We start from the raw sequence: 9439 nt of genomic DNA on the forward strand, positions 1-9439 counted from the left end.
TTTTTTTTTTATTTTTTATTTAAGTGCTACTGTGAGAGAGAAAGACAGAGAGTGGTAAAGAGAGAGAGAGGACGCTTAATCCGAATTAAATCAAGAGTGCAAGCACGCTTAACCCGTGGCAATATTACGTTAATACAAAAAACGTTTTTCGCAGAAAAAAATACATTTCACCTCAGTTACTAAAAACTATGCTATCCAATTAATGTGCTTACGGTATATTTGCGGGTGTTATACAGCTCAGCATAAATTAATCAATATCCTTGAGTGAAAAATTGCTATTTTTGTGTATTTTTTGCTTTTGAATCGAAAAAGTTTGAATTTTGTTGTAGTTATCAGATTTATTGCCGTGAGCAGCAGCAGCTTTTGCTCAAGTTGAACATTTTTGTTTCAAATTGATTGTAACTCATTCGATTAGCGAATTTTAAGCATGTTTAAACTAAACAACCTAGACGAATTATATCCATTGGCGTACAGGATATAAGAATCTTAAATAAATATCCCAATTTATAACAAACAATCAAAAAAATGGTAAGCACTTCAAGTCTGTATGGGCATGGCTTTAACGTCTACCTTAGACGAAAGTGTCTCCCTACACAGTCAACGACTCCAGCTTCACGTGTACTACGGGAGAGCTTTAAGCGTGCCGCATGCTCCAATTACAATTACGTGGCAGACCATCGCAATAGAGATAAGTTATGTATTAGAGAACAAAGAATATTTATTTGTGAGTGAAATGTATTTAAACTAAAATTGCTGTAGCACAAACCATAAGTAACTTGCTCTACTGAAGACCAAAAATGGTTTCTACCATTAAACATTAAGTATCTAAGATTAAGATATATTTAAATTGGGTAAAGTTTCTAATAGTTCGACTAACTTTGATTACAAAACCGCGTAACTTGACTTTAAGTCACTTAAACATATCTTAATCTTCAAATATTATACCTCTTTCCGCTCGTTCCATTCTCTATCCAGCCAAAAATAGTAAGAAAGCAACCCACGAGAGTGCTTTGTGCTGTGCCCTTTCGGGCATTTCATAGAACAGGAGCACTCTACCAAGCATGCCGTACGTAAAAGTTGCGCGACTGGCATTATTGCAGGAATTTCATTTCAATTAAAAAATTGTTCAGTTTGTGGGAAAAGTTGTTGTGGAATTTGGCAGTGAACTAATATTTATGCGGATCTGTTGACGCGTGTAATAAATATGCATTAAAGTTTCAGAGTAAGCGTACAGCGTACATAAATAGAAAATTCGCCACGGCGACCGTGAAATTGTATGCATAACTTTGAAACCCATCAACAGAGATTTTGATTGCCCTTGTCAATCCTTGCCGCGATTGCCATTGCGATTGCGATTGCGATTGCCATTGCGAGTCCCACAGCTCTCACATTTGCATAGCAAAGTTTTGAGCTGGCTGCCACACCATGCCGCCCACGCTCATGTCAGCTGCAGTGTAATTAGAAACGAGCTGAAATCTACTTGCCACATAGCGAGGCACTCAAGCATCATATGTGGCGCAACGTAATGTCTAATTGCGGTTTCAGCGATGTTATGGCTATTATGGGTTTTCCATTAGTGTTGAAGTGCGAACGGTTATTACAATAATTGCCCGACCCCGGTTAGATCCTGGCCCGAGCCAGCTCAACTAGTGCTTAAGTGAGAATTCAATTACCACACAAGTGAACTGAAGCATCTCTCGGCACAAACACGCGCTCAACGCTTGTGGTCTAAGGTCGTTTAATCGCAGACAAACTTTGCTATAAACTTGGCGGCGGCAAGCACAGAGCCTGCCATGCCACTTGTGGCACGATACATTTTACGTATTTCATAAAACACAAAAATTGTACCCAAATAAAAGAGAAACAAACTGTCACAAAATGTTGCTGTGTCGTGGCAATGGCAGCCCCACATAAATAACAAAGTCGCAAAGACACTTACATAAGTTGATTAAATTCTATCTCCGTGCGTGTGAGTGTGTGCGTGTTTTTTGTTGTTGCATGGATACTTGAATTAAATGGCACAAGTTGTCATCAAATTTAGTCGAGGGGCTCTTTAAATTGGCCAACATATCAAAATGTTTACAAATTTAAGGCACATGCTGTGAGTCCTTGGCTGCCGCTTGATTTATTGTATATGACAACTGAGCAATGTTATATTTTAAGCCATAGATATTCAGTCATGCTCTGTTTGTCACTTGCCTTTATTGCGTATACGCAGCGTGCGGCAGGCAACAAGCGGCGCTCGCCACACCAAGACGACCCCAAGTTTACAGTACTTGGACATTTACGAGCCTCTCAGATTTACGAGCATGTATATTTAGAGATCTTTATGTACACATAGACATACATATATTTTTGCAATACCACAGATGCCAGGCACTCACTCAATGAGAAAATTAGCATATAAAACGAGACAGATTAGCACATCAGGCGCACGAATCTAGTCTGCAAATGAATTGAGAGTAGCTAAAGAGATGTGCGATATGAATTATGAATTATGCGTGCACATAAATTAAGGCAAAACACCATAAAGACTTTGCTGGTAAATGGATCTACAACAAAATATAAAAATTGTATAATCAATATTAAGCATACGCACAGAAATTTCATTTTATGTACTGTGCGGCCTTTAACACAAGAATATAAATACAAGGATTAAGACTATGAAAAGGAAATCAGCTTATAGATTACAGATGCATATATATGTATATATAATAATACAATTCTCCTATAGTTGTCAGGTTTAAAAGCCGCTGAGTGTATGGAAATTTGTAGATTTTCTGTATGAACATACTGAATATATATTTAATATTGATTCGGCAATTTATTTATTTTAATATATATATATATGTTCAGCACGTTTATACACATAATCTACAAATTTCAGCAGCTTTTAAAGCTGAAAACTATACGAGAATTAAATTTATAGGCGCTTAATGATTAATTGAAGCTCGAGTCACACAAATTTAAGGAGTATTTGGCAGTCGTCTAGCTCATGCTTTATCAAGTTTATTTGCCACAAATTTCCATTATATATTTCTCAGCTCAGCAAAGTTCTATTTGCTGTATAAACAATGGAAGATACAATGGAATTATTTCATCTGTATTTAAATTTGCTCTGCAAAGAAGTTGAAAAGGTATCAAAAGTTAACAAAATAAAAGCTTTAAGTGCTAAATAAATAAATAGACAAGGAAATGCTGACCAGAGCTAAGCTATTTGATGATATTACACAGATTACAATTACGCACACTGGACGAGCTGTGAACGGCAATAAAATCTGTGTGTTTTAGTGCCCAATAAGAATAATAAACTATAAACAGTTTAAGTCATTACGTGGCGCATAAGAAGCACAGCTCAATAAAAATGTTTGGGCATTAGCGAAATTTTGAGCTGTAATTCAAAAGCTAGACTAATTATGCTCCAGCGACTTAGGCATTAGCATTAGCCAGCACGTTTAATCAGACTTTCGCTGTGGGGCAGGGCAGACATCAGCAATAAATTGCCGACTCAAATTATGTGGGTAAGTGAAAGCATCAATCTTGGTGGGCAAGGCCGCATATCCAAGCTGAATGACACCTAGGGACAAGCTGCCTGAAAAACGTATTTGCTGCCAGAGAAATTTGTTATTGGGTCCGCGCGTTTTACGTCGAAAAAATATGCCGAGTCAAAAACAAAAGCACGGTAATTCCCTTTTCAAACAGCATTACGTAGCCCGACTTGCAAATGAGCAGACATTTAATTTCGTTTTCCATTGCCATTCAGTCTTAAATTGTCTTCAATTATATTCTCAAATTTCTTGGCAGTCAAACAAAGCAAATACAACAGTCTTTGCCGAACAATGTAATTTGTACAAATTATTTATTAATTATAATATCAAATATCTGGAGCCTATCAAAATAATTGCAATTGCACACACTTCACAGAACCAAGTTACGAACTATGAATTTGTGAAATTTAAAGCATACCTTTAGGGGCAAATGTTATGTGTAAAATATATTCAAATGCTGGAAATAGTTTGTCTGCTGTGCATCATGAGTTGGCAACTTGCACGTATATTTGCAGTTAAATAAAAAGCGGAATATACAAATTATTCGCACAGTACCTGCTCCTAGCTCCTAGCAGTCCCTTCTCAAACAACATGAAAACTCTGTTGATATTTCATTTCGATGTTTTCATTGTCATTTTCGCTGCTGTTTATTTTAATACTGAGAGCACACTTGACATTTCACCCACACATATACACACGCAACCTCACACACTACACTCGCGCATGCACATTAAGTATGCGCTCTGTTTGCGCTGAGTTAGTTCCTTGCTAGCATATCAAGTATACGCCACGTTGGCGTTAAGCCATTGCCTGCCTGCCACTTCATGCTAATGTTTTAAATGACAAATCGGCTTTAATAACATTTGGCAATTGATCAGCTGATAATTCTAGAAATTCTAGAACATAAAACAGCTCGTCAAACAAATCATCAGCCAGGCTTATCACACTGCCTCGTCAGCTATGTGCTGTTACTGAATTGGTTTTTGCTTTAAGCTCTTCAAGTAATCATCTTCATTATTTATGTTCTTTATATGTCATAAATTTATTTGCAATTCTCTTAAATCAAGAAACCATGAGACTGAATTTTCTTTGCATCATCGTCCTTTTGAGTTGGCTTTTCGAAACACAATGAATTCAGTGAATTTTTTATAATTTATTACTTGGGCAAACGTCTAATGCGCTTTACGCGTCCATTGGGTCACATTTGACGCAGTTGCGTTCTTTATGGCACACTTTTTGGTATCCATTAGTTTCAGTCAAATTTCATAAGCAAACACGCAGAACCAATATACTTAACCACATTCAATATACACATATTCGTATGTCTGTGTGTGTGTTGGGATTGTTATGCTTGGTAAATAATAAACATACGAGTGTTATAAATAGGTTCACGCACAGCGTCTGCCATCAATCAATGCTCACTAAAGGTTAAAGCCCTAGCGTTTCGCATTACTCAGCACATTCTGGTCAACGGCATCTGTGTGTGTGTGTGTTAGGAACACAGATTTGATCCTGTCTTGTTCAGGCATCGGGCAAATTGTACTCTGGCAGGCTACCAACCAAACATAATAGATATCAATTTAGACCGCAAAGTCGGTTTAAAAGTTTTGACCCACAATCATGATGCTCAATTGACCCCCTTTTAGAACCTTTCGACATGCTGTCAAATTGTTTTCATGGTTAATTAAAAGCCAGTTTGATTTGCATATTTACCACATTGCATTGGATGAGGTTAGTGGCTTTAACAGAATTAATTACTTAAGTTTGTGTTGTTGCGGACTCAAGAGCTGTTGCGCCTGCGGTGCTGTGGAAGCTGTGTGTTTCTGAAAGAAATGCCGTAGTCGAAAAAGTTTTACCAAACAATCAAAGACTGGAAACTTAGATTGAAACACAAAGTAATCAACTAGTAAATAATTAAGATTGAAATACTGGCAGCTTAGCTGATACACTGACAATCACAGAGATAGGCCTAAATAAAGTTGAGCTCAAATAATGTAATTAACATTTATACAATCTAAGAGAGAGGTGTTATTTAAATTTAAGCACTCGTAGAAGTTTTACTTCACGAACTGCAGCACGAGCTGCATGAGCTTTATTTACTTTTTAGAGTTAATGAGAGATGCGATAATTAAACTTTATGCTAAAAACATAATACGCTGATTTCCCGCTTTCACTGCGTTCTGTTTACAAATTCAATGAAAACTCTCGCGCTCTGCGGGCGTCATTTAAATTAAAATTTACATTTGCCTGCTCTATGCTTGCAGACTGGCTATTTGGCATACAATAGTATTTTACGTAGGATATATTATATGCTCAATCAAGACCCAATGCTTACACATGCTTGTTAATAAAAATTAAGTGGGAACTTTGCAGTTGGAAGCAAACGACTGCACAATTTATGAAATATTTTATATTTTACTGAAAAAAATAGAATGGCAGCTAGCATTTGTTTCCCCATTTGCAACGCTCCCCAACGGACGTATGTCTAAAATGTTTGTTTCATGCATAGAGAAGGTAAACTTATTTACCAAATATTTCGAAAATTTAACTGTATAGGATACGTATTTTCCGAGTTTGTCATGGTATGGCCGATGTTATATATACATTGAAAATTCCACTAATTCCATAAAGTAATAAAGTAATAATACAAATTCACCCTGGAAATTCAAAAATACACATATTCAACAAACACTCGTCAGATGAATGAGTTTAAAAAAAATAAGATTGAAATGGTTTTGCAATGAAGAAGCACACATTCAAAGAGCAAAATTACATTAAAACTGAGGATCATAAGTTCATACTGACCATTTGACGCATTTGCATTGTAAGACAAGCATGTGGCATACTCAATGCAATTAATGGCAATTATTCAAGGCCAAAGCGCTGAACACAATCCAGTTGCCGCGCAGCTATGGCAACAACTGTAAACGAATGGACTTTAATCAGAAGTTTCACAGGCCCAGCATCTGCTATCGACAACAACGTTTACATTTATCGAGTATATTGCAATCAGAGCCAGCATTCGAGCAAGACAAAAGGGAGTGCAACGTTGCGTATACGCAACACGCGCAAGCAAAATATACACATGCCGAATCGTATGCAAACACAAGTACTGCTCTATATATATATATATATATATATATATATGTGAATATAAATAAATAGGTTATAAATATGTATATATGCGCATGCTCTGCGAATTCTCTTGTTGTGTTTACATAACTCAAGCTGGTAAATTGGTATGCGTGTGTGTGTGTTGGTGCGTGTTTGGGGGTCTATGTGTGTGCGCTCGTCACATCAATGAAAATCTGCTGTCACAGCAGCAAGCCCTCAGAAGTACGTGTCAAAACTTCCTGGCAAGCAGCAAACAATGCAACAATAAAAGAGCCACAAAAGACAGATGCGAACATACGTTAGTTGTGCTTAAATTTAAAGCGTTGATACCCTGTAATAGCTGAATTATGTAAGATACGTAACATATGGCTGGGCTAACCAAGCATCCGAACATTGCATTCTTCGCTTATTTTAAATACCCTCAACTCATAATATACACACTTGTGATACCCTGTAATTGTTGAAGTCTGTCATATGTCATGAAGCACGTTGAGTTGCTGGAAGAAGCACACGTGATTTTATCTCTTAACATGTATTTTGATATTAAAATTGAGCTAAGTATTGCATATCTAGACATTCTGGCTATCTGCACGCTAGGCAAATATTGCTTACTTTTCTCTTGCTCTGAAAACAACAAGCCCTAAGCATGTGCACATAAACACATACCAGCCGTACCCAGCCCCTAGGCAAAGGCAAAGTGCAAATAACATCTCTGAAAGCAATGCTCAGGCAACCCTTTTTACAGCCTTAAGCAAATGCTTATCAAAGTGTTTTATCTGACAAACTGGCAGCCGAGTTATAAACGTTGTTAAATGATGACAACGCCATTTAAGAACATATACACAAACACATACACAGCCTAATAAAAACAGTCAAAAATGGCTGCTTATCTAATGCTTTAGAGTCAACGCCTAAGGGTTTTTAAAATGGCGTTCCTCTTCAGGCGTTGGCCATCAATGAAGGAACAAGATACTCAAATTAGACTTGTCAAGTGTGCTCGACTAAGGCATATCCTGTGCTCAGCTAGCTGTCTGCGACTCTTCAAAGAAAATGTCAGCTTAGCGAGCAAAGGCCTAAGCAAATCTGACGTGGCTAAAGCCTCATTGTAATCTGTCAACATAAAAATATATTTATTTTATAATAAGCTTTTTTACCCCTGTTTCCCTTGATATTTATGATTTTTAGCTGGCTGCTTTCACAAAAATTATTTGCTTGAAGATACAAATTTGTTTCGCTTCTTTTTAAACTCGTTCAAAGGAGTGAGAAGAGTATATTTGTTTGTGCAATGCTCTCTTGAAAGTAGTATTAAGAGCTTCAAGTCAGTAAAATTCTATGGTCTACAGTTGATTACAGTTGACCTGCTCTAGAGATCAAGTTAAGATTATGTATTATATATATATTTTTTTATGCATATCTTCCATTTACAGTCCATTGCTTCGCATTCGTCAGCCAAAAACGTGGAATGATACCCTAAACGAGTATTACGCCATTGTTCATACCTTTTTTTTCTGGCGGCAAACCCCTTTACATTGCATCCTTTTATAAAAAATCATGATAACCAAAACGAGCCTTATTTTTTTTCGTTGCCTAGCAACTAAGCCTTTGGCAGCCCCAAATGTGGACTAATAAAAATAATTAATTTGCAATTTGTTAGCATTCGCTTTTCAAAGTACCATCGGTTGCCACCTAACAACTCTTCAAGTTTCTGTTATTTAAGCCAGAGCAAATAAATTTGAATAAATTTCAAGTACACGAAACTTTTGAAGTGGCTGAAAAACCTCAAGTTGAAAACTAAAGCAAAGAAATTCCAATTTGTAATCAAGCATGCCCTTTTGAATTACTTGGTGTGCTCCAAGTCCCACAAATGCAGGGTATGCAGAGTCGTATATATAAAGCACATAAGTGACTTACTTTGAAGCTGGCAGTGGGAAAGCTCTGTTAAATTGCCATCATAATTTGATATGCCATTAAAACTGTTGATTTGTCACAGTTTATGGCTGTAATATTCTCGCTTTTAAGACTAATGGCAGCCATTAAATTGAATTAGAAATCAATAACAAATCAATCATACGCCATGGTGCGAGGGCACAGATTGAATGTCTTCAAGTAAAATGTATATCAAGTTGCAGCTGTGTTTAAAACAGTTTGCACTTTGCTCTCGCAGCAAGTTCACAACTTAAAAACTTTCGCATTTCGCATTATGGCAAAGTTTTGCCGTCAACTTTTTGTGCAACAATTAAAAAACTTTCGAGTAAATTGTGCTCTGGCTGCTGCATAATGGAAATCATTTGTAAAGAAGAAAAATTAATCAAATTAGTTTTATTTGTTACGTGTGGTCGCTATATAATCGAACCATGAACAGTATTATTTCAGCACAATTATTTGATATAAATAAGATATGCCACAAAATAAATCATTCACAAAGGGCAATGCAAACGCTTCATTTCGATGATTAGAGTATAATTTCGATATAAATAGACATAAGAACATACACACACAGGCATAAAACAGTCAGAGCGTTGCGAACGAGCGTCACTGTGTGCGGCATAGTCGTTCGTAATACATGTTATATATGTATTGTTCTTTATCTATAAATATATCTATCGCTATATCTATATCTATATCTATATCATTACATATATATATATATATATATATATATATATATATATATATATATATATATATATATATCTATATATATATATATATATATATATATATTTTTTTTTTTTTTTTAAAACGAATATACTCGGTTCAATTAATGGGCGAGCATA

Source organism: Drosophila hydei, unplaced genomic scaffold (assembly GCF_003285905.1).
Source record: "Drosophila hydei strain 15085-1641.00,03,60 unplaced genomic scaffold, DhydRS2 tig00000001-arrow-pilon, whole genome shotgun sequence".
Lineage (NCBI taxonomy): Eukaryota > Metazoa > Arthropoda > Insecta > Diptera > Drosophilidae > Drosophila > Drosophila hydei.